The following is a 26,876-nucleotide window of genomic DNA, read 5'->3' as shown; positions in this document are numbered from 1 at the left end:
CCTTCCATCCTTTCGAGGTAGGTAAAATGATGACCCGGATTGTGGGGGCAATAAGATGACTTTGTATAAAAAAAGAGCACCGCTTAGGGGGGTGGGCGAAAGCCCTACTAAGCAGGTATATACAAAAGTATGAAGGCTATTGCTTAACACATTGTAAGCTGCCCTGAGTCTCCAGAGAAGGGCGGCATATAAATCGAACCAATGAATGAATGAATGAATGAATGAATGAATGAATGAATGAATGAATGAAAAAGTTACCTTTCAGTTACTTGTAACTGCAGTCCTTATCTATCTCCTCTGTAGATTACAATATATTCTGCCCTGTGGAAGAAGAATCATTAGCCACAACATTCCAGCTAAGGGTCATCTCACTCCTTTAAAATCTTGGCAAGTTCTTGGGTCAGTTTACAATAAGTAAAATCTCACTTTTCCAGCTTTGAAAACTGCTAGACACATTTGGGTTGGGCATTAATAGATTTTTAATACTTTAATAATTTAAATTTTGACCCAGATTCATGTGAGAAACTGACCTAGTAGTTCTAGTTTGATAATCAGGAGAAAATATTTTACAGGAAGTTCAGGGCTGTAGAAGGGATTAGCACAGTTTTTGCAGACAATTTATTTGAACCATTTGTTTGGCAGCACAGGCAATTAAAATATGTACAGTTGGAACATTATGAAGAGGATGCATTGCAGCTTCAAAGGTACTAGAAATACTTGGAATGTTTAACACATGCTGTATTTGAAGCATCAGTTCAGGTCTGTAAGAAACTAAGGACTATAATGAAGATTAATACTGGTAATATGTATGATTTGTGGAATAAGGAATTGGAATTTCCAGTCCTGGAAAATCAATAGGTCCAAATTTGAAGAAATGTCAAATACTGTATGGTTCTGATGACTTGGTGATGAAATTAATTCATCAGAAGAACTTCTTTTATGTCAACTGATTTCCCCAAAGATTTTTTTAAAGATGGTTTTTTTTGATACTAGTTTATAATCAATACAAGAGCTTCTTGACTCGGATGATGTGGCTATGATCCTTTAAGCCTCCTTTTTGTTTTCAAATAATTACATAGTTTAACACAACTTTGGGAGAAAATGTAGACACTTAAGATGCATGTATTGCAATTCAAAATTATGGAATGTGATTATTTTGTAAAAACTCTATAAAACCTAATGATTAACTAAGAGAATCATCTTACATGAGTGGAAAGCAAACAACACTTGAGATGTAAAAGAGTGTTATCAAGAGCTGTTTTCTTTGTTAAATTTTAAATTGTTTTTAGCTTATAAAGATGAAATGAGTGGGCAATATGTTTCTTTGATTGAAAAATAAAAGCCTGAGCTAGTTGTACATTAGTATAAAATTGATCTTTGTCTTTGTAAGTTTTATTTTTATCTTTATTGTTGTTGTTGTTGTTAGTTGTGAAGTCATGTCCGAACCATCGCGACCCCATGGACAACGTTTTCTCCAGGCCTTCCTGTCCTCTACCATCCTCTGGAGTCCATTTAAGCTCACACCTACTGCTTCAGTGACTCCATCCAGCCACGTCATTCTGTCATCCCCTTCTTTTGCTCTCAATCTTTCCTAGCATTAGGCTCTTCTCCAGTGAGTCCTTCCTTCTCATTAAATGGCCAAAGTATTTCAGTTTCATCTTCAGGATCTGACCTTCTAAGGAGCAGTCAGGGTTGATCTCCTCTAGGACTGACTTGTTTGTTCGCCTTGCAGTCCAAGGGATTCGCAGGAGTCTTCTCCAGCACCATAGTTCAAAGGCCTCAATTCTTTGGCGCTCAGCCATTCTTATTTTTATCTTATATTTTTATCTTATATCATAATTATTGTGCTATAATATTTTAATTTGTTAATATTCACCTCTCTCTTTCTCTTACTTCCTCACATCCACATGTAAGTTTGTTTGTTTGTTTTATTAGATTTATATACCGCCCTACTCCCGAAGGACTCAGGGCGGTGAACAGGCACAAAATAAAACACATAAATACAAAATTTAAAAGCAGAAACAAAATCAGATTAAACAATTTAGCCCGAGACAAATTTAAAACATCCCAATAATTTAAAAACAGATTTAAAATTTTTGATTTAAAAGAAAAGGGGAAAAAGGTTAGGCCAGGCCAGCTTGCTGGAATAGGAAGGTCTTAAGAGCGCGACGGAAAGTGTGCAGATCCGGGATCCTCCGTATCTCCGGGGGGAGCTCGTTCCAGATAGTGGGTGCCCCCACAAAGAAGGTCCTCCCCCTGGGGGCCGCCAGTTGACACTGTTTGGCCGACGGCACCCGGAGGAGTCCCTCTCTATGAGAGCGTACTGGCCGGTGGGAGGCTATTTGTGGTAGTAGGCGGTCCCGTAAGTATTTAACATTCATCTCTACTATGAATCTGATGATAGTAAACAACTCCTATTTTCTTTCTTTATCAAGATATGTGATGAAATCCTTTTAATTTCTTATTTGATAGCCCAGCAACATTGGGCAACAATTCCAATGACATAGCAAGCATGTTTACAATATGCTCTTCTTATTCCTGGGGCCATTAGCAAAGACATGCCAGTTTAGATAATGGAGTGGCTATGGCAAAATGCCCAGGTATGGAACAGTGCAGGTGAATTAGAATGTAAACAGATGACTGGAAGGAAGCATCCTTACTCAGTCAATGTAGTAGAGAAAGTAAGCTATTCCTTCTTGGTTTTGCTCTTGGGTTATTCCATTTCTCTGTATCTTTTGTCTAGCAAGCAGGAGAGTAGATAGTAACAAGTGGCTATCAGATGACATTAATGAGCATTACTCCTAGGGATGTATGCATCAGTCCTGATTTCCTTTCAATTGTCTGTTAAAGAAATTGCTGGGTGTTTGTGATAGAACATTTTTTTGCTATTGTACTGCCTGCTGGAGAAAAGGTATAGAAAAATTAGAAAACCCAAGAGCAAAACAAAATAGGAATATCTTACTTTCTCCAGTACATTTAGTGAGTAAAGATGCTTCTTTCTGCTTATTTGAATTTCTCTTTAGATTCTGAATGCAACTAGACTTCATTTTTCAGATCATGGAGGGAGCCTTAGTTTGGTTCAAAATGAAAAGGATGGAAACCAGGACATTTAATTTATTTCACTTATTTTCAGATTTAATTAAGATTAAATCTAGTAATGCATTTCATAATTTCCTTATTGTCACATTAAACTCAGAATGATGTAATAAGTTCTGGAATCTTTAAATGTTCAGGTCTCTTTTGCAGTGAATGTATTGCAGAGTCCTAGACAATAGTGACTGCCCTTCCTTTAATATTATTGTGACCCTGGCAACTATTATCTATTTAATGGTCAAAGGCTTCTACTCTCCCCCCTTCCTTTAAAGCCTCCTTTATCCTGTTCTAGCATCTATAGGACAACTTATTACATGACTAGAAACAGAGACATTTGGCATCTGGAGAACACACAAGTGCTGTATAAAAGAGAGCCAGAAATTATGGGGATGAAGGCTTTTGAAGTTAACAGTGTTTCTTCCTTCTGAGATTTGAGTTTGCAGTTTCCATATTTTAAAGTTTGATTGAAAATGAAATATTTAAAAGCACCAAAAATAAACTGGGCTTTACAAGCCAGGGTTGCATTGATGCCTGGCTGAACAATGCTGAAGTATCTGTGTGCAAAGAAAAACGTGGGGTGGATTTTAAAAAGTTTTAAAGTGAAAACCTAGTGGGGCTCTTCACCTATTTAAGAAACCATGAAATGATAAGGGGCTGGTTTATTTTGCAGTTAGCAACTGCCTGGTCTCCCATATTTTCTGGCAATGGAAAATTTAGCCTTTTCAAGGCAGATGTGTCTAGTTTTGTTCACACATCCATGCACAGTGATATGAGTAACCTTTCACATGCAAAGTGCTCCATAGCAATTTTTAATACTGAAATTATGATGAAGCAAAAAAAGGGGGTAATGTAGAGTTAAACAACAATTTTTAACACTTTCTCAGAGGAAAGCAATGATGGAGCTGATGAATCGCGCATGACAAGAAATTCTGAAGTAGGAGGCCATGGCAGAAAAGCCCATTCTCAGTTTCTGTCAGAATGATGAAAGTAGTGGGAGGGCCCCATGCTTCAGCTTCCTGCCTTTTGAACACGTGACATTGTGACATTGTGACACTGCCTCTGCCTTCCCTCTGGGCACTGCTTGAAGAACACATTGTTAGAACAAAAGTGAGCAGATGTCAATCTTGTGAGACCCATTTATAGAAAATATGAGAACAGGAGAATGGTGTCAAATACATGCACTTTGTTCAAACCAACCAACCTTCATGTATGGAATGGAGCTGAGAGCATGCACTCTGCCCTGGAGATGTGCAAAAAGTTTTATAGTTCCTTTCTGAATCAACCCATTCTGACTATTACATGTTGGGATCTAATAGAACAAAGTGTTTCAAATTGTAATGTTTCAACCATGTGTTGCTCACTTCTGCTCTGCACTTACCCCTTGAATCATTGTCCATCCTATGGGCGAAGAAGGTTCTATCAATAAACTCAATCACATTATTCAAAGTAGAGAAGAAACCTGGGGTCAAAACATTACACGTGTTTGGACTTATTTATATATTGCTTTAAAAATTTGTTAGGGTTGCTTGAAAGGACTGACCAAATGAAATGTTCCAGGATCTCTCTCTATTCTCTCCAATGGAAATTTGTCCTGATTGTCCTGATTGCAAAAATGCAGCAAAAATGTGATCATGTGTAATACAGCTCAGGTGACATAAACATGAAATTCTTCAATTCTCTACTACAGTGAGAACAGGTAATGGAGAGGTATCTTCACTTTCCTCAGAATATGACCCATTCATCAGGAATAGAATAGAATAGAATAGAATAGAATAGAATAGAATAGAATAGAATAGAATAGAATAGAATAGAATAGAATAGAATAACAGAGTTGGAAGGGACCTTGGAGGTCTGCTAGTCCAACCCCCTGCCCAGGCAGGAAACCCTACACCACTTTAGACAAATGGTTATTCAACCTCTTCTTTAAAATTTCCAGTGTTGGAGCATTCACAACTTCTGCAGGTAAGTAGTTCCACTGATTAATTGTTCTCACTGTCAGGAAATTTCTCCTTAGTTCTAAGTTGCTTCTCTTCTTGATTAGTTTCCACCCATTGCTTCTTGTCCTACCTTCAGGTGCTTTGGAGAATAGCTTGACTCCCTCTTCTTTTCTGTTCTGATTTCAGCTCAATTTTAATGTATATTTATATAAATGGTGATAATTACGTGGCAATGAAAGAGGCAAATTAACCAAAGCCGTCTAATTCAAAGTGCATTTCTGTCATGCTGAACATGAGATGTAGCGTACAAGGTGCCAACCCTGTTTTAAGCATGGTTATACAGTGTATGCTTAATCCCCATGACAGCCCAATTAGTTTTCTAAGCCTCATGATTTCTTCATGTCTTTTGGACCACAAACTGCCTTTTCCTTCTGGTGATGAGCAGATTAAGTTTGTTCCTTGAAAATCCCCCCAAATTTTAACTATGGAATTACTTCACCACTTTGACTGTAGAATGGATTGTATTTTTTTTTTCCAAGCTGGGAAATTACAGACAATATACTCTACATGAGAACTTCTTTTCTCTCTTGTAATTGAACTGATTGAAAACCCAAAATGTCACTATTTAAAATGGTTATGAAATTAAAACTGTTACATCAAATGGGGTAAAATATAGTCAGTCATATACCATGGGAAACCAAGTGAAGTAAAAATATTTTATCTGTCCAACTACTGAAACTGCCATCTACCTGAGAGCAGTTTCCATATTACCTTGATGAGGGCAACATTTGGTCTTCTACAGGTGGTCACAAGCAGAAAACACACCATAAGAATCATGAAAATAATCACTAGAATTTTAAAAACGTAGCAAAGAAGCAAGTGAGAAAGCAATGAAACACAGGGTGAACAAAACAATAAATGGACAATATCACATCAAAATTCATGTGGCCTTAACTAACAAATTTCTAATTTTTTGAACTACCTAGGAAAGGAGTCAAGAAAAAGAAAGTCGATTCAGGGTGGGGAGATTGGGGACTGAATGGATTTCTAGGTTTATTATTGCTTGAAAGTCTCTCTTTTGCATTGTCTCAATATTGTCCTTCAGCAAAGCTGAAAAGGTTCAAGTGTGTTGTATAGGGAGCTATTTTCTCTCATCAAGGACTTGTATTGTGCTGTTAAAAGGAAAGGAAAGGAAAGGAAAGGAAAGATTCACCTGGGAAATAATGGCAGCCTTTCTTTATCAGGTGCAGCATTAATGGATTTCAGAGCTTCATTCAATTTTGCCATCTGCTCTGAATTTCAAGGAATGTAACAGAATTATGTACTAATTATGAGCATGTTATCACCAAAATGTATAAACTTTTGTTGAAATATGAGAAGAAGATATGAAAGAATGTGTGAACTTTGGAAATGGAACATGGGAAAAAATTTGGTTGATACATTATGTTCTGGTCTTAAGAGACTTTTTGTAAAATAATCATTGGTATTTGTCACCGGAGAAATTGTCTAGAAAATATAAATGTGCTTCAACTCTTTGCTGGAAATGTGAAAAACATAAAAAGGTATTTTATCATGTTTGGCAGACCTGTAAAGAAGCCAAACATTTTTGTATTAAAAAATGGAAAAGTTTGACATTACCCACAATGAAGGAAGGGTTAGTGAACATGATGAAGGTTGCAGAGATGACTATATTAACTTCCTTCATCAGAGAAAAGACAATATCTATATTTATGGTTGACTGGAAACGCCTTATAGCCTTTCTGCATGAAAAATTAAAAAATGCACTTATGACTTGTGGTTTGATGATTAGGAAAAATGGATAGTATAAAAAATGAACTTTTTTTGTAAGCATAGAGTAAGAGATAATTTTGTAATCATACTTATATTTGCTCCAGAGGAAATTGAAGCATCTTCTTTCTATAATATTTTGTCCAAAAGGGTCTCTTGCTTTTTCTAGGGGGTCCAGAGGGACAGTTGGAAACAGATTTCATTTTTATGGTGCTTTGCTTTACCATAAAAAGGTAAAGGAGTCCCTATGGATTTTACTCCACTAGTTGTTGCCAACTATATTGGCTGGTGCTCATCTCCACTTTAAGGCCATTGAGCCAGCACTGTCCAAAGATGTTTCCATGGTCATGTGGCCAGCATGATGTTGCAGAGCACTGTTACCTTCCCACCAAAGTGATATATATTTACCTAGCCACATTTGCATGCTTTTGAGCTGCTAAGTTGGATGGGGCTGGGGCACGAATGGAAGCTCACCCTGTTGCACCACACTTGGGTTTCAAACCTGGGTTGTTAGCTTTACAGCCCAAAGCCCAATATTTTAACTGCTGAGCCACAGTGCCCCCCTTGCTTCACAGTATGCTATTTAATTTGGAGAAAGGCTCATAGGTGGAGTGTGGTGCATCTACACTTTCTAAAAGCAACCAAAAGTTGTGTATGAAAGACCTCTCTTTCCTTGTGTAGTCATCTCTCTAGTGGTCTACATCTTCCCTGGCTTAAAATGCTTCAATGAACTGTCCGGAGAATTTCTTCCAATCAGATCCTACAATAGAGGAGGTGTTGTTCCAGAAAAGAAAATCCTGCCATTAAAGAAATATTGGGAAAAAATGTCCACCCTATTTTTCTGCTTCAAATTTAGGAAAATCTCAAAAGGCATTTGCACCCACATTCTATGCCTTCAATTTTGGTTCTTTAATTTTAAAAAAATCAGATGAATCAAGGAGTGAAAGTCAAGGAATCAGTGGTACCTTGGGTCATAGTGGCTCATGTGGTTAGGACATTGGGTTGAAGGTTAGCAAGCCAACGTTTGAGACCCAAGTGCTGCTGCGTGGTGGGTGACCTCCAGTCATTTGCTCCAGCTCCTTAACAGGACATGAAAGGAGCCCCCAATGAAGCATCCCCTGGGCAACAATGATGTCACCAGCTAATCCTTTCAACTCGGAAGCACATTAAAAGGTGCTTCTGACATGAACTGGATGGAACGGGGGAATGGGTACCTTGAAGTTGATGGAAATATACATACTAGAAACTTTGTACAGAGAAGTAAAAAAAATAAATCAGATAAGTGTTACAAGCTTTTGCTTATGCCTACTCATTTCCATAGATCACTAAGGACTTCTGTCTTATTTTGTGATATGAGCATTTTACTCCTTCTGATTCTTCAGAGTCAAAGAACATCAGAGCCAGTTTCTTAATAATGATCTTCTGTTTGCATAATCTGACAATGAAAATCTATATCTTTGTTCACAACATTTGGTGAATTCATAAGCCAGATCAATATCTGTCTAATGGTGATTTCATCTCTTTGGATCAATTTCAGGCTAATTCTTGGAATACAGATTGATGTTTGCATTGTGAAATCCTTAAGACCCCTGTCATCTTAGATAGCCAAGAATGGAATATAGAACCGATTAATGGAAGAGGCAGCAACACTGACTGCCAAGCAAATAATATATGAAGAAAAAATAGTGTGAAATTTTAGATCAAAATACAGGGAACTGTTGAACACAAAAAGGACAGAGTGAGCCAGGGGCAAGGAAAGTTCAATTTCTTTAGCATCTCTTTTCAGCTGTCACTCAAAAAGGCATCTGCTAGGCTTATTGGGTGACAAATTTAAAAATCACACTGTACTTAGAGAAAATGTCATTGCTGAGACAATAGGGCTTCATCCTATTTCCAAAGAAAAAGCCTTATGAACTCTCTGATTGCAGACATGCACAGGTTTATGCAGTAGTGTTATGTACCTGCCTGGGAATATCTGAGTAAAATTTGCTCCTCCCCCCCCAAAAAATAAAATGCTATTGAAATTAATGGGACTTAGCAAATAAAGCATTTGATTGCATTTTGTTTCCCAAAATTGTAACTAAGAGAAAGAGAAAAAGAGGGAGGGAGGGAGGGAAAGACTGTGGTTTTACCACATTAGAATTTAGGATGTAGTATACAATCATGCCTTTTCACAGCATACAACTTCTCTGAACAAACTGCTTACATGAAGATTATAGCTCTAAAATGGTGGCAACAGAGCACTGTGTGCAAAAATAAATATTTTGCATAAACCTTCAAGGACATAGCTAACATTTCTTTGCCCAGGAGCTTAACAACCTACTTACATTATACCCCCTCCCCAAAAATTAATAAGGGAATTTAAAAATGAATTCTATTGAATAAAACAAGTATAATTCCATTCCTCACCAAGATTTGAAAGAAAGTAAGAGGGTTTTTTTCCCTCCATAATATATTTGGGAGCTGAGTGCTTTCACAGGTATCTGGCACATTTGGAATACTGAATAACTTTACAAAATTTTGGCCCATGCCTACTTTTAATATAGAAGAGGAAAAGCTCAACGTTACTTGCATGAATATATCTGCATGCATGCTAGACTGTTCCATTCATCTCTGAGAATTACAGTAATTTCTGCTCTTCCAAAATATAGTCCTTTAAAGCCATTGATAACATATTTTCAGCTGAACAGACCACTTTCCAACCTGAAAAGAAAGATTAAGAATTTTGATGGATATTTTAATACAGATGGTTGTTGGCAAAGGAAGGCAGTTCTGTAGTTTTATTAAGAGAAACTCCAAGTCATTATGTCCTTTCCCCCCTCATAATATCATTCCTTTCCTTGCTGACTTTCCATTTTAATTGCAAGAGTCTGACACACCACATTTTTATTCTGCTGAAAATAACAAGGTAACTTTTCTTTTTTTAAAAGAACATTTCATTTGATTACTTCTACGTTCATGAATAAGTCAATTACTAGTGTTATAAAGGTTACAGATTAACTACCATCTATATAGCCAGCATAAATCAAAGCTTCCTATACATGGCTAGGTTAAGATACTGCAGTTCTGGAGTCTTCTGACAATGCTAGTTGAATGCCTTGATCATTACTGTTGTCAAATTACTTTAATAATGGGAAAAAGGGCATTCTATATTCCCACAATGCCTTTCCACTGAGTTTTTATACTAGTCTGAAGGATCCTGTCTTAATCCAATATCAGCCAGGCTATACTACTATTTTACTAACCTTTCTCAATCTCTAGGGCTGTGATGGTGAACCTACGGCACGCGTGCCACAGGTGGCATGCAGAGCCCTCTCTGTGGGCATGCCAACTGTCACCCCAGCCCAGCTCCACTGCGCATGCATGTGTGCCTTCCACCAGCCAGCTGGTCTTTGGGTTTCTGCCGTGCATGCGTGGGGGGGGGCAGGGTGCATGTGGGGGACGCCTGTGTGCATGCGTGGGGGCATGAGACGCATGCATGGGGGTGCTCATATTGCATTTTGGGGCCTTGCACAGCACCCCCATGCCATTTTGGCTTCCATGTTGGTGCAGGAGGCCTTCCAGGTACGGGGGGCATGCGCGGCACTCCTGTTCCCCATTTTGGCTTCCATGTTGGTGCAGGAGGCCTTCCAGGCACAAAATGGGGTGCAGGGGGGTCGCACGCATATGCATGGGGGAAACGTGGGGGGTTGCATGAGCATTGCATTATGGGTGCTCTCTCTTGTGTGCTATTGAGCGCGCTTTCGGCACGCAACAATAAAAAGCTTAGCCATCACTGCTCTAGGGTATTCTATAGTGCAGTGTTTCTCAACCTCACCAAATTTTAAGATATGGGGACTTCCACTTACAGAATTCTTCTAGATCAAGTAGACGTGTAATTCCCAGAATACCAGGGTTCTCTTTTTTGATATCTTTAATACATACCTTCTCTCTTTTAATTGGAGGTATAATCATCCAGTTAAATTCAGCAGATGGCAGCACCTCGCCAACCTTAGCTATCCACAAAGTAAGTACAATCTAAGTAGAGTCAGCTTTAGGATAGTACTGAGAAATTTAAGATTAGAAGCTAGATTGGGAAATTGAAAACATTACAGAAGAAAGCAATGGCAACCCCGCTTCTATATCATGCTAAGAAAATAGCCCAGATTTGTCAAAAGTTGAACTTGACTTAAAGGTGACTTTCCTTTCATTTTAGTTTTTATTGTACTCAGTGGATCTCATTTTTGAGTCAATATCCATAGCATTATATCAGGGTTTGCACCACAACCCAATGGTATTCCTCAGACTAAAGGTTAGTCATATTTATTCTCTCTCCTAGGAAAATGCTTATGCTGTCCAGATCACACTAGAATGAATATATGAATCCCCTGCAAATTTCTTTTCCGTACTTGATATGCTTGAAGACTCTAAAGAGCCATTTCCTGCTGAAGTTTACATTACTGGCCTAGCTCATTTGTGGAGTAATTCAACATTACAGATCTCCCTTTACACGGCATAGTCCTCTATTTAAAATGGTATCAGAAGTCAGTCTTCTTTTTCAGAGTGCATTCCTCTGTTTGTAGGACTATCTACTCATGTTTAGCTTAAAGATGAAGAGCTATAAGGGAAGAGAGTAGCCCTTGTCCATTGATCGTTGGAACAGCAGTTAAATAGGTCTCCTAGTCATTGTTTCCTACACTATTAGGAGATTATTGCATTTTTATTTATACTTTTTTATCAGTTGGCAACACGGTTATAAATTAACATATAGAAATATAGAAAACTGATCTGTGCATCACCCTCTGTTCCTTTTTTGTGGTTATGGAGAAGGAATTGTCATTTGAGAGGACCTTGTGTAGAAGGCGAGATAGAGCTGAAACGGTATCAAAAACGTTCCTGCTAAACCAGGGGTGGGCAACTATGGCCCTTTTATGACTTGTGGACTTAAACTCCCAGAATTCCTGAGCCAGCCATGTTAACTCAGGAATTCTGGAAATTGAAGTCCACAAGTCATAAAAGGGCCATGGTTGCCCATCTCTGTGTTAAACCAATTCCTTTGCTGCACCAGAACTAGTATGTATCAGGACTCTCGTTTTTACTGGTATCTATTTATCTATTCCACAAGTAAAGGTACAATGGAAATTTCTATCATAAATCATTTCAATCAATATACATAGACTGTAAGAGAAGAATTTGAGGAAAGAAAAAGCCCAATTTCATCTGCTTAGGACAGCTTCCTGTAGTAAAATTTCCCAGACTGCAGTATAGAATTCATCCCCAAATCCAAAAGATTCCCTTTTCCTGCACTGTCTTTGATAAGATACATGGAATATGAATCTATAAGGCTTCACTTCCTACCATGTACTTATCTTTGGATAATATTTATTCACTTTCATTGGGCATCCAGGGAGATGGAGAGATAGTGAAGATGATGATGCAAAAATTGCTTCTTTTGTCTTACAATGTTGCGCACCAGTATGTCAGGGTAAGAATTTGCATTGTGGTATTATCATACTCTTTTGTCATTTTCAAAAAAAATCTCATTTTGTCCTTGTACTTTTGACCAATAGGTTTGGATTATTGTTGATACATTTTGTTTGATACATTCCCTGTTCTGTGTAGTTTCATGCTGGCTGATTATCGCAGCAGAAGTGCTGTATATAATAGAAGCTGGGATCATTCTGGACTAGACTGTCATTGCTGAGTAAAGTGGGCCCTATTTGCTCTTCCTTTCACTGCCGTAAAACTTGAGAAAGACTTATTAGTGGGAAAAAAGTCTCATTGTCAAAAATACCTGAACCTGCCTCCACCTGTGATCTAGCTATAATTCCAACTTGATACAATGTAAGAATCTTGCCTTTCATGTCTCATAAAAGGTTGTGAAAAGGAACGATTCAAGGGTAGATATTGGTTATATTGAGAACCCACCTATTTTTTATACTCTAGCAAGATCATTACTAGAGATTGGGGGTGTTCTGTTCCTTTCAAGACTTCCCAACTGATCTCCAAGAAACTTGTAGAATATCATGTCTCCATTGCCTGGAACATGGCATCCACACAGAGTAGTTAATCAGAACTTCAGATCAGAGCATCTCTTTGGGCAGAATAATTTTCTCAGACTCTGAACCAACTTTGCTCCCCTAAACTAGGATTGGGGCACTCTAAGAAGTTAGGATTTATTCAGTTATTATTTCTGGAATGGTCTGTCATTGTTTCTCTTTACTTGAAGCAAACCAAACCTACACTTGAATGAAAAAATCATGGAAAATGTAAATTTATGAATTATAAACCACTGCTTCCATGCTTTGAAATAAAAAAACAACAACAATCTAAAAAAGTACAGTCTGCAGTGCATACATATCTCCTGCCAATTCTAGGCATTACATTATGTAATAAATAAATTGGGAAGTGTTGCAGAACAGCTTGGATATTAAGTAAAATATATAAATAGTGCAATGAGCACTAAAACAAATGTCCACATGTTTAAAAGGGAAATATATGGCTTTTTGGGGGGTGGATTCATAAATTAACAGTGCTATCAAAAGTTACCTCCATTTGGATCAACTCCATTAGCCTCGGTATGTAGCATGCAAAATGGTTTGGAGAAACAAAGTTGTACAGTTGTGTTTTTATATTTTGGGATGAATTTCACTTTCAACTTGAGACCAAGTCACATATAGCCTGAAATTGGCCAGAGAAATTATATGAATCTTATGAACCAAGGCTATCATCTGGATCCAAAGCCTGAACACCTGCATTATTCTAAATGAAGAATTCACCTTCAGCACTTGTCTCTCACTGCCTTTTCTCTCTTTCAGATAAATAATGCAATTTCCTTTTGTCTTCTAAGTGATATTCTTATCCTTATAGAGATGCCAGTGATTTAATACATGTCTGTAGCAAGTCCTCTGATCACCAGATGAAAGATATTTTATCAAGGCAGAGTATTATTCTAATTAAATACAAAATGGCTGAATCAGATGATTTAAAGAGTAAATACTCAGCAGGAGAAGGTTGAAATAGGAGCCATTCTCAGCTAAGTCTCCCATTTCTCAGTAGGAGGTAAGAACAAAGTGCTAACAGGAGAAAGTTAAAGTGAGTCTTGTTAGACAGCTGATCTATACATTTCAAAAGCATTCCTATGAGTCAGCTAACTTACTTGACCTGAATCCTCCCTATCAAGCAAATTTAGAACAAGTTTGTTCTATTGGGCTTTTATCTAATATCTGTTGTGTTTCCAGTGATAGGAATAAGAGAGAAGGCACTTCTCTCTTGGGGCTAGATTGAAAATTCTTGTAACTACAAAAGCACTGTGTATTATATTATTCAGATTGTAGTGAAAGCTCAATTTAATAATTTAACAAATAAATTATAACAGAATGTCCATTATTTCCAATTGCCCATTAAATTGGAGAGTACATTACAGCAACAATTTACATTATTTTCATGATGTTGTTATGCAAGTTATGTAGTTACTTATATGATACAAGTTTAGGCCAAATCAACATGATTGCATAGTTAATTTATTGGTCAATTGCATGTGAAAGATGCTGCATTATGATTCTGTAAATCTAACCTTCACTGTATGTATGTATGTGTGTGTGTGTGTGTGTGTGTGTGTATATATAAATATATATATATATATATATACACACACACACACACACATATATATGTAGGTCTTTGGTTATTCGGGTCTTCTCCCACCAAAGACCTACATACAAACACCCGCGAAAACCTGAGAAAACATATATATATATAATGAGTTTTTTGATTAATGTCCTGAGCAGATGGCTGAGATGCCACATCCCGGGCTTTGGTTTGGCTCTGAGTTTGAGGTCTTGCCATGTGTTCATGGCATGTGTCAGTTTGCTTTGTGTGGGGATCGGAGGGGGGTGCAGCAGCTGGTGATGCCGCCGTGGTCTGGCTTCTGGATCGTGGTATTTCGTCTATGGGATGGGTTTGGGTTTGAATCTGGTGAGGATGATTGGTGGTAGTGTCATGTGTTATCTTAGATCCGGTGTTAACTCAGGATATCACAACACTAGAACTCAGGATGTTAACACACAGCCCATTACCCAGGTCGTTAAAACACAAAAGACTAATGGGCACACATCAAGGACCTCACCCACACAGGATGTTACGAAACAGCTGACTAATCTGCAAACATCAACTCCATCAACCAAGCAAGATGTAACAACACAAGCAACTAGTCCTCTCACAGCAACAAAGCCAGCACCCCACACCTCCCCACCAGTATTTATAGAGAGATGGCAGCTCCGATCATGCTTTCCTTGCACAAGCATGAAGCCGAAGACACCAGCCTGAAGATGATGAGTGGGACCTCGTCGAAACGTCGCCAAGATACTCTCAATCTTACACGGGAAAAGACCAGAATACACCAAAACTTGCATACCTCTACCCGTGAAAATCTATGAAAACACACACACACACACACACACACACATATTTGTTTGTTTTCGTAGATTTTCACGGGTACAAGTATGCAAGTCTTGGCGTATTTGGTCTTTTCCCATGTAAGATTGAGAGTATCTTGGCGACATTTCGACGAGGTCCCACTCATCATCTTCAGGCTGGTGTCTTTGGCTTTGTGCCTGTGCGAGCAAAGCGTGATCGGAGATGCCGTCTCTCTATAAATACTGGTGGGGAGGTGTGAAGTGCTGGCTCTGTTGCTGTAGGCGGGTTGGTTGGCTGTGTTGTTACATCTTGACTGGTTGATGGAGTTGATGTTTGCAGATTAGTCGGCTGTTTCGTAACATCCTGTGTGGGCGAGGTCCTAGCTGTGTGCCCATTAGTCTTTTGTGTTTTAATGACCTGGGTAATATGTAACAACACAGCCAACCAACCCGCCTACAGCAACAAAGCCAACACTTCACACCTCCCACCAGTATTTATAGAGAGACGGCATCTCCGATCACACTTTGCTTGCACAGGCACGAAGCCGAAGACATCAGCCTGAAGATGACGAGTGGGACCTCGTCGAAACGTCGCCAAGATACTCTCAATCTTACATGGGAAAAGACCTAAATACACCAAGACTTGCACACACACGCACGCACACACACACACACACACACACACACACATGGGAGGCACATATGTTTTTTTTCCATCTCAAGTACAAAATCAAGAAGCAGATTCCAAGAAGAAATAACTATTTTCTAGTTTTGAAGGAACAGAATTTAGCTCCCAACTGCTCCAATATGAAGATAAATCTGAATGAAAGTAAATGTGATTGAAATCAATAAATTGATCACTTTTCCTACTTGTTATTTCCCACCCATCCCCCAATACTCAGAAAAATGTTGCTATTTTCATGAGATTCTCAACAAATAACCCAAAAAAAACCCTTTCCCTTTGCACTGGTATAATTCAAGGATTAGATTATGCAAAGCTTTGAGCACAAGAGTGCTGCTCTTCAACAGTGTTTCAAACAAAGCATCTTCTTTGAAGGTGTTTTGCAAAGTAATGTAGCTCTCTTATTTCTTTGAGTAATGTGGCTCATGGCTTCTCTTCCATAGGGAGTCATGGAGATGACCTTGGAGAAAGCAACCAGAAGCCATTAGGAAAACAGTCTGTACAGAAGAAGTACAAGTGAAGCCTGAAGGAGGCAGGAAAAGACTCAGACTGACTCCTCTGAGACTCCCTGGGTATAAGAAGGAAGGAAGGGAGACACAGGCAGACTTGCAAAATTGTGTTACTAGAGACTGTCTCAATAAAGTATAGATCTAGTCTTCTTGTAGAAGCCAATTCTTGATCTGGTCATCTTCACTGTCTTCCTCAGCTTCTATGCAGCCTTACCCTATGCAGTAAAAAGCAAAATATGGACTGACAAGAACTTCTTGTGGGAATTACAACCAGTGATTCATATGCTGTTGATATCTAAAGAAGGGATTGGAGCTAGAGTCTAAAATCATCTAGCTCTACTACTGTTCCCAGCTCTGGCTCATATTCAGAATGATGAAGGATAAACCTATCCCTTTGACTGGGGGCTTAATATCAAGGGGTTACGATGCAGAATCTTGGAAAATAAGTTACCAAAAATTCTACCTTTGCGAGTGATTAAATTAAGGTGAGATTTCTGGAAGTTGTTCGCAGTTTTTCTTTAGAATGCAAAACAGGAAGGCTGATATGCTTTTTTCCTGATAAACATCCATTTGCTGTTTACTGGTGATATTTCAAAATAGTCTCTTTGTTTTCTTAGCCTCCCTGAGTTCTCCTAAACTTTGGAATCTCCAGTAGCTTGTGATAGAATAGATTTCTGTCTTAGATTTTAAAGGAGGCATAGCCAGGTTTTTTTCCAATATAAATTTCTCAAATGACAAAAACACAAATTAATTAAATGAATTGGAAATCACACAATGAGTTTGCAGTCTGCATAGGATTTTTAACATTCAGCATTTGGCATATTGGATGACTAATAGTTGTTCTTATCACAGAATACACAACATATAAGAGGATTTAATTAAAAGACTAGGGATTAGCATGCTGTTCATTCCTATATTTCTCTATAGTTAGTCCATGGAAACCTCTTGGCATTGCACCTTAAATATGTTTTTTTTTAAAAAAGTAAAGGGAGGGGAAACTTTGTGATACTGTGTGCAAGGGATGGGGAATCAAGCAGAGTAGGCACCCAAAAGGGTACCCACTGAAAGACAAAAGGGTTGAGCTCCAAGGAATGAAGACTTCACAGGCAATTAAAAAAAAAAAAAAACCTCCAATTGCCAGTCAGCAGAGAACATTGCTGCGCATAGCCTGGATAAAATGGCTGACCTGGGCTGTGAGGGGAAGGGCGTGGCAGGCACTGCAGCCTATCAGAGATGGAGCTGCTATTAGAATGGAACAAAGCACTGAAAATTGTCTGTTCTGAAGAGGTTAAAACAGCTTACGTCAGAAAGCAGCAGATTTGAATCAAGCTGAACAATATGGTCCAGGAGTGCATTTGCAATGGGCTGGGAGTCAGAGGAGGATGACATCATCCATTCATAGCATTTTATATCTTCATACAGTTATGCAGAGACAGTCATGTCAGTCGTTTAGTGGAATTGTATAGCTTTGGCTTTTTTTCAGCTTCACATATTGGCTCTTCTATTTTTTCCTGCAAGCCATTGTTCATTCCTATGCTCTCTCTTCAATTGTTGTATTACCCTGTCTCTTTGCCATTCTTATTTCAAAATCTCTTTCCATTTCTCATTTTCCTTTGCAATCTGACTTTCTTTCCACCTCTCTTATTTCTAAAGCTTTATCTCTTATTACTGGTTGAAATGAAAAGTGATACACTTTTTTTTTTTTTTAAAGAGACTAATTTCCCCACATTTTTCTATGGTCTCATTTAATTATTTTCTTTTATTAAGGAATTAAAATGTGAATGTGTAGGTCTAATTCCATGACAGGCTATCAGAAAACTGATGAGATAGAGTTCACTCAACCAGAATTATTAAGAATATCAGAATCAGTTATTTTAGTGTGAAGAAACTGAAAACAGAATAGGAGAATTACACTAACAGCTCCATATGATGAACATGTCAATAAACTCTCTGGCAGATTGTATAAAGTCTTGGTTTTGTTATTGCTTTTGATGTTTCAGATGTCCATTTCTGTAGTTTTTTTTTTTAAATCACAACTGTAAAGATATATACAATATTTTAACTTCAAAATGCTCATTTTAGAACGGAGAAGGAAGAAACTGAGCATAAAAATATAGAAAAAATATATTTAGAAACGTTCTTACAAATATTTTGGCATATTAGCAGATGTGATGCAGTTAATATGTTGGATTGGCAGATATCTAGGCTTGGGCTTCCTTTCAATCTCTGAAAGCCACTTGATGACTTTGGATAATTCCTCTCTAACTCCAACCAACATTGCCAGGCACATAGGAAGATGTGGACAAAATTGAGTGAGGAAACATATATGCCTACAACATTGAGTTCCTAGAGGAAAGACGGATATGAACATAATAATTAAATGCTTACATAAGTATTGTAATATGTAATAAGCCATTACATACTGGCTGAAATACCCAGCTTCAGTTTGCTTTCAAAGTGGAAACCCCGTAGTTAAAAGAAACACATCATTCAGGGAAGGGAATATTATCCCTTGTGCACATACAATTTCCATCCCACTGAGGGTCTAGAAAAAACTTTCATTTTTGCCCTAAATAATGTAAATAAAAAAGCTTTAATAATCCAGATTTAATTATACAAAGCACAAAACTTTCAAATCCATGGGAATTAAGGCTGTTTTACACTTAACAGTGGGAGCATCAGCATGTTTGGTTAGAAAATCCTATTGAAACCAATGTAGTTCTTGCCTAGAAAAAATGGATATAAGATTCTAGCTTCAGGGCCTTCTGCATTTTTATTACTCTTTTTCTTCCTTCCTGGTATTCATAATGTCTCCCAATTTAATAACTGCTGCAAATTTCATTAACATTAGCTTCTTCCAGAGGCCTAATGGAAACATTAATAAAATGGCTGTCACATTTTTTTCTGGTGATGACTGCTTGTTGCGCTCACCCATTATATAAACACTCTGTTGTTTATTACTGTTTTTTTTTTAATTTGGATCCTTCTTCCCTGCCCCTTTTGTTGTGGCTATATGATATCATGAGTAATATCACGCCAACCTCAACTAATTTTAAAACCATCTAGAAGCAATCTGCTCTGGATGTGGCAAGAATGTGCTCTCCTATTTTGGCAATTTGTTAGACGGATCAGTCAGGATGCAAGAAAGCAAGCAAAGCCAAGGGAATGTAAGAAACAGAATAGCAGAAAGAAAGAGTAAGAAAAAAGTAGTGTCCCTATTATTTCTGGTTATGGCTTCTTCCAGCATTTACCACTGGCATACTGTACTAACTCATACCAGACTGACTGATTGATTAGATTTTTATCCTATCTTTTGTTCAAGATAGCAAAGTGGTCTTTGCAGCATTCCTGTCACTATCTGTTTCCAAAATAACTCTGTAAGGTAGTCTGGTCTGAGAAAATGGGGACTGACCTATAGCCACCCCTGAGCTTCTGGTAATTGGGATGGAATGCAGCCAGGATCTCTCCACTTCTTGTCCAATTCCTTCATCACTACACAAGCATGGTATATAGTGGTGGGTTTCTACCGGTACAGGCAAACCATTAGCTCTGACTTTCAGCTGTGAGAGAACCGGTTCTCTCATTCTTTAAAGTGGGCCTTCCCACCCGCCCCTGCATTATACTCACCTATATTTTTGCTTCCGCAGCCCAGCTGATCGGGGCGGCAGAGTGGATTGCCGTTCCTCAGCTGTTTTCCTTGCTCTCAGCAATGCAGAAGTTCAATTTTCTGCAAACTGCATATGTATAAAGTGCGCGCTCAGTGAACGGTTTGTTAAACTGGTAGGATCCCAACCCTGGTGGTATACCTTACCTAATAGAGAATTCTGAGATGACATTGATTGTAAGACTCTTTACTGCTTAAGAGTTGCTTAAAGGTGCCACTTGAAAGTACAAGGAGAATCCAGCCTGTCCATCTATTTGTTAGTGTAGCTTTCATAAAGCAAAGAGCTGTGAACAGATTCAGTTCGAAAATTTGATTTGTGATTGAATTTGATTTGATTTGATTGATATGATTTTGAATCATATCTCTTCTCTGAATTGGATCAACTACTCTGATTGAATCATAAAATCAAATCTGATGTCACAGAATGATTAGATTTGAATCTTACTGGAGATGATTCAGACACCTAATATACCTCATTTGATAATTCAGACAAAGCTGCTGTTAAAGGCACAGCAGCAATAGGTGGTTTAAATCTCAGCAGACGCCTAGAACTGAAATTAAAGTTATAATTTTCCCTAATTTTCTCTATTTTTACCAGGCTTTACTAATTAAAAGCATATTCCATTAAGGTATATGTCATGATGTAGCAAAAATGATGAATTATTTTTGATAAGGATCAAAAATATTTGTTCAGTGGAAATTTCATTAAATTTGTTTGTAGCAAAACCCTTGGGCTTTGTTTTCTTAGCACTAAAGGTATTGATTCTTCCATTCTACATAAAATGTTATGTTTTATTTAAATGCAGATTTAGTTAAGCTCACACATTTTCTCCCAAATTTCCATATACCTAAAAAAAATGCATCACAAGGTTAGGAAAACTGTAATATAAGATTCAGGTCTAGTACTTAAAGAGGTGGCTGAGTCCTATGTGAGAAAAAGCAATTAGAACAGCAAAATGAGGAACTGCACTCAGAATCTTTGCTGCAGAAGGACAAGCCCACTTTGATGAAAAGCTTTTTGAAATATTACAAAACTGCGTGTTCGCTGATAGCTAAAATGACACCTTCAAAAAGTATTATGATCAGGCATTTGCAGTCATCTCATCAATCACTTTAGTAGCTATAGTAACAGTCAGTTATTTATGCTCTTCATACTCAAAACCTAAGCTCAATGTTCAGAAAAACTCAGTTTGCATACAATAAGACAATGCACAAAAAAGAGAGAAAGCGAGAAAGGGGAGGGTGGGTGGCACTAATACTGTATTACAGTGGAAAATTATCCCCAAGCCTATTGATTGAATATATGTGAATCATAAAATCGAAGGAAGTTTTGTAAGCCATCTAGCCCAACATTCTGATTGATCCAGGAGGACCACAACCAGGCATTTAAAAACAGTGGCTGAAATGGGATTGGGGAGGCCTATATAGACTAAGAATTAAGGATCAGGTTGCTTTTAGAACATAGTCAACCCATAAGTTCATCATTTCAACAGAACCAAGGTCACTAAGACTTTAACACAAAGATCACCTCTTCATTTCTTCCCAAGTATTTCTTTTCCAGAAACCTAATTCAGGAGATAAAAAAAGCTAATTACAGTTCTTACTATCCAGAAGAAATGATATGTTTACTAATTACTACAGATACCTTGAGATCTATCAAAGAATCATAATTCATCCCTGATTAATGTCTGGATTGCAGAGATCTGCATCTAATGGTCATCTTGATTTATGCAGTCCCAATATGATATGCCTAAATCTATCATATATCCGTGCTAATACTAACATCAACATTATTTTGCCTATGTAATCCTTTTTGGGTAGTCACCTTTTAAGAGCCTTGGTAGTACAGTGGTCTAAGGCACCCTGTTATTAAGCTGGTTATTAAGACCAGATGCCTGCAATTACTGCAGGTTCGAATCTCGCCAAGGCTCAAGGTTGACTCAGCCTTCCATCCTTTCTAAGGTAGGTAAATTGAGGACCCAGTTGTGGGGGCAATAAGCTGACTTTGTATAAATATACAAAAGAATGAAGGCTATTGCTTAGCACTGAGCACTGAGTCTCCGGAGAAGGGCGGCATATAAATCAAATTAAAAAAAAAAAGTATCCTTAAAAAGGTAATTCCAATTTCCTTGGAGGCTCTATTTTATTTAGTAAGAAACCTATCATCTCATCTGGTGATCTAATTACTTATTCTCTACCTATTTACCTTTACATCCTGATAATTATAAATCCTAGATACCCAAATTCTAGCATTCAAGCTATTTCATTTCTTCTCATGGCAAACAGTACCAGCTTTTTGAAACTTTATTCATTTTCCCAACTTTATTACAACACACTTGGACAACACATGCATGAAACTGTTCTGGTGCTATTTGAACTCCAGTTTTAGATGGTGAAGAAACCATAATTCAGTTTGATCCAACCATTCAATTTGAAGACAAAAGAAGATAATTTGAGATTCTATTATGAGTTGCAGCTTCTATATTGTTGTTTACAAAGTGAGATATAAATAGTAAGGATGGTAGACCTTTAGAGACCTAGCTCTCCATTTATGCAATATATGCTATGTATAACACCTGAAACACTCTTAAGAAAACAAGGAAAGAACAACAGACTTTTTGCCCAACAAAATCATATAGAGAGGTGTGCTGAATCAATACAGAAAGTTTCCTAGACATTTTTCAAATTTCAAATCTTTATTGTCAGTGCACAACATACATACAATGAGATTGGTTGAGCTCCCTCAGTGCACCCTAACCCCCCCCACAACACAATACAACTCACAGTGAAGACAGAAAATCCCTAACCCAATAAATCATATTAACACCCAGTCCTATTGCACCAGTGTGAACATGTTACACATTGCCTGCAAGTCCATTGTACTATGTAGTTATGATGTTATTTCACATTCAGGAGTCTGACAGCCCATGGATAACAACTATTCTTGAGCCTGTTTGTGCGGCTGGCTATGCTTCTATATCTCCTTCCCAATGGTAGGAGGGTAAAGAAGTGGTAACCAGGGTGAGAGTCGTCCCTAAGAATTTTCCTCATTCTTCTAAGGCAGCGAGCCCTAGCAATCTCATCTAGTGGTATCAGGGGACAGCCTATGATGTTTTGTGCTGTGCTCACCACCCTCTGAAATGTTTTTCTATCCGCGGCTGTCAAATTGGCATGCCATACCGTAATGCAATAAGTGAGGATGCTTTCTATTGTGGACTGGTAAAAGGAGGTCATCAGTTGTTGTTCCACCCTGCTTTTATGCAAGACCCTAAGGAAACAGAGTCTCCTTCCTGGCCACCTGGATCATGTTGTTTTTCCAGATTTTTTAAAAGATCACATTCCAGTTCCCAGTATATTATTTTTCCATCTGCATTTCTGCTATGACATTGAAAATAGGTAGTTGATTTAACTTTTTGTGGTGATTAATATCCTTTGGGGGGGATGGGGTTGCCAGGTGGGTTGGCATTGTTACTTAGCAAGTTCGGTTACTCCTGAGAAAGATATCTTGATCATTGCTTTCTGGATGTTCAGTATGATCTAAGCTTCCTGAGATGAGGTTTGCTGCAATCTGTTGGTTAGCAATTGGTTTTTCAGAGAGGACTTCATTGTAGACTGGTGCCAGACTGGCTGATAGGCTGGAAGTAAGTATCTTCCTATCTAAAGAAGGGCTCACAAATGGTCATATGGGCTATCACCAGCAAACAGGTGCAGCAGGCTGGAAAATGTGGGCTGGCATAGTGAGATAAAGCACCATTCAGAATTCAGCAGCTGTTTCAGGGGAAGCAGGCAAAGTAAGAAGGCTGGCACAGAACCTTGTTATATTCATTGGATTGCTGTGATCAACAGACAAGGAAGTATGTCCTTATATAATGGCCGTAGACAGAAAGAGAAGCAGGCTGATAGAGCCAAGGGTAGTCTGGCAGGGAAACGGGCAGGGAAGGAGAAGCAGGCTGGCAGAGGCAATTTTGTTTGTGTAGCAGGAAACCTGAAGCAGGCTGCCACAGGAGGAGTTTGAACCTATCAGACAGATCTGACCCTAAAGTTTGATCCAAAAGTGCCTGCTGGTCATTGGAAGCAGAACTATCTGCCGATTATAATGGTAGAAGTAGCACAGAAAATGTAACATTTCATTGGCACAAGGAAAACAGTGTTTAGTCTTATAGCCTTTTAAAAGAAGATGAAAAATGAAAATAGCACAATTCAATATTAACCTTATCCACTCTACCTCCATTTGCATATGTGTGTGTGTTTGTGTGTGTGTACCATCTTTTTTAATAATACCATTTCAAGCTAAGAAAATAGCAGGTTTACTGCCTAGTAATTATTTTTTTAAAAAAATGATTCTCATTTGGTGATAAGCCCCATTCAAAGGCCTAATCTTAGCACTCAAATAAACTTTTGGAAACCATATATTTGAGTTATATGCCCATTCATTCTGTGTTGAGATTTAAACCTGCCCAGGATCAACAAAGCAGTATTATTCACTTGTGTGGACATCTTGTTGAAGATTCTTGTGATGATACAACTCATACTTTGGAAAGATCACTTTGGATCTTTCCAAAACCAAGATCGCTAAGATCTAATGTTTACTTTTCCGTTGTAGGATCATTTGCTTTTTTGGATGACAAACTCAGCAAGGATGCTTCTTATGGAAATGAATCAGGATATCCAATAATCAGCCTCAGGGAAAAGCTTAAATTTCCAGGTCTGTGGTTTGCTGGAACACTTTAGATATTGTCAGTGAGGAGAAGGGGTGCTGACTGAGAAGATTTGAGACCCTGGTGTTATTCAACACCAGGCCTCAATCACTAGTGTTATTCAAATATACATGTAAGTTTCTGATAGACTGGTAAGCTTTAACGAAGGTGACTTTCTGAAGGGAAAAAAAACAGAAGGAATGTTTCATCCATTCCAAACTGAGAGAATAGATCAGGTAGAGCAGGTGGGCCTTGATGGGCATGCATGCAATGTGGCTGGCAGTCGGCACAGAGAAGGAAAGTGCCTATCAATCAAAGTTGAGAGACTATACTGGTGGGGTAATGCTGGCAGACTGGAAGGTGAGCAGAGGCAAGCTGGCAGAGTAAGATAAAATATAAAAAGTTGAAAGACTGAATGAAGCAGAGAAAAAGTAATGATCATAATCACCATCAACCCATTTCTAAGAACAGTAAATATTCAAAAAGTGACTATAAGTGTTTGTCTGGTAACTGTTTTCTTACTGCTAAGAGACTTAACCTTACAATTGCCATGCTGAAAGTAAAAGTAAATTTTGACCAAAGAATCCATTCTAGTCTAGTCAGCCTTGCACTGACATGCAATGTGCTGAAAACTGAGTTGAATTGCCAATTGTGTGGATAAGAGTGACACAGACATTAGACCAGAGAGAGCTTCTAAGAGACTTTGTGCTTGGTATGTTGGGAGTTTACCTCTTCATCATCACCTACTACTGTTATTGAATATCCTGACCAGATTATCTTTCTGATATATCAGAGAGAGTGTGATATTGCTTTTTTCCCCACATACTCCTCTCAGGTGACTTCATGAAGAATACTCCAAATATCTTCTGATCATGTTCTTCACCTGCTTCGTATTAGCCTGCACTGACAATTGAATACAACTAAGCATGTGAGCAAAGCATTAGATGCACATGGATAACCCATTCTTCCTTAGTGTTAAAGTGGGGCTGAATGTTTGCTACTGTTCAAGCCAGCCCTCCTTGATATGGAATGTAACCATTACCACAGTATGCAAGTGGCCACTGAATGGTCCATCCATTTTTTTAAAAGACTTTTTAAAATCCCACCTTTATCACTTTTATAAATAACTCAAGCATACCTAATATTCGTTCCTTCCTCCTATTTCTACAACAACCCTGTAAGGGTGAGATGAGATGAGTGAAAGAGACTAGCCCAAAATCACCCAGCCATGTTTCATGCTTAAAGTGGGACTAGAACTGACAGTCTCTTGGTTTCTAGCCTGATGCTTAACTGGCTTTCTTTAGTTTTCAGAACCCTTTTCGATCAGTCTCCTATGGCCAAAAGATATACATGGCCTCAATCTGTTGCTCCAAAGGGCAAAAGGATTTTGGATAACCTTGTTGCTTACACAACTACATCAGTGGTCCATGCATGGAAATTAGCACCATTCTTTGGCTAAAGGCTAAAGTATGCTATGATGGGGAGCTACTAGCTCTTTGGATGACAAAATCCTTCATGCTTCAGAAACTGAAATATTACTTATGTAATGTCAGCATTTTACCTCTTTTCCCTTTTGCCCTTTAGATCCCCAATACTGAAAAAAATCCTCTGCTTTGCCTGCCTCATCCTCCAAAATGGAAGAATTGGACTTGGAGCTCTTTGTCTTTTCAGAGATGCTGCCTTCCCACTTCCATACAAAAATGTTTTGATTACTTACTGGATGTTTCTTCCTGCTCCTGTGCCATTGATATACATAGCTACCCTCCTTCTCCTGCTCCTTTATGGGAGATAGCCCAGTTTCATGAAAGAAAAATAGAGTCAGAATTAGTTTTTTTAAAAAAGTGGGGGGAGGAGAATGTTAACTTTTTTGTTTAACTTTCAGTACTTACTTAGTAAACAGTGGTAGAGGCAACAAAATAAAACACTGCTCAAAGCATAAATAGCTTCTTAGGAGAACCCCCAATAGAAAAACATTCAAACAAAGATAAGATACTGAGCAAACCTCAAGATGATTCTATCTGTTCCAATGTAAAAGTAACTCTGATACAAACGGATGTCAGTTTGTATAAAACACAACAGGATAGAATTCTCACAGAGATAATAACCACCA

The sequence above is a fragment of the Pantherophis guttatus genome, chromosome 7 (genome assembly GCF_059756535.1).
Source record: "Pantherophis guttatus breed Tessera chromosome 7, ASM5975653v1, whole genome shotgun sequence".
NCBI classification, from domain to species: Eukaryota; Metazoa; Chordata; class Lepidosauria; order Squamata; family Colubridae; genus Pantherophis; species Pantherophis guttatus.
Note: the sequence above shows the minus strand (reverse complement) of the source record.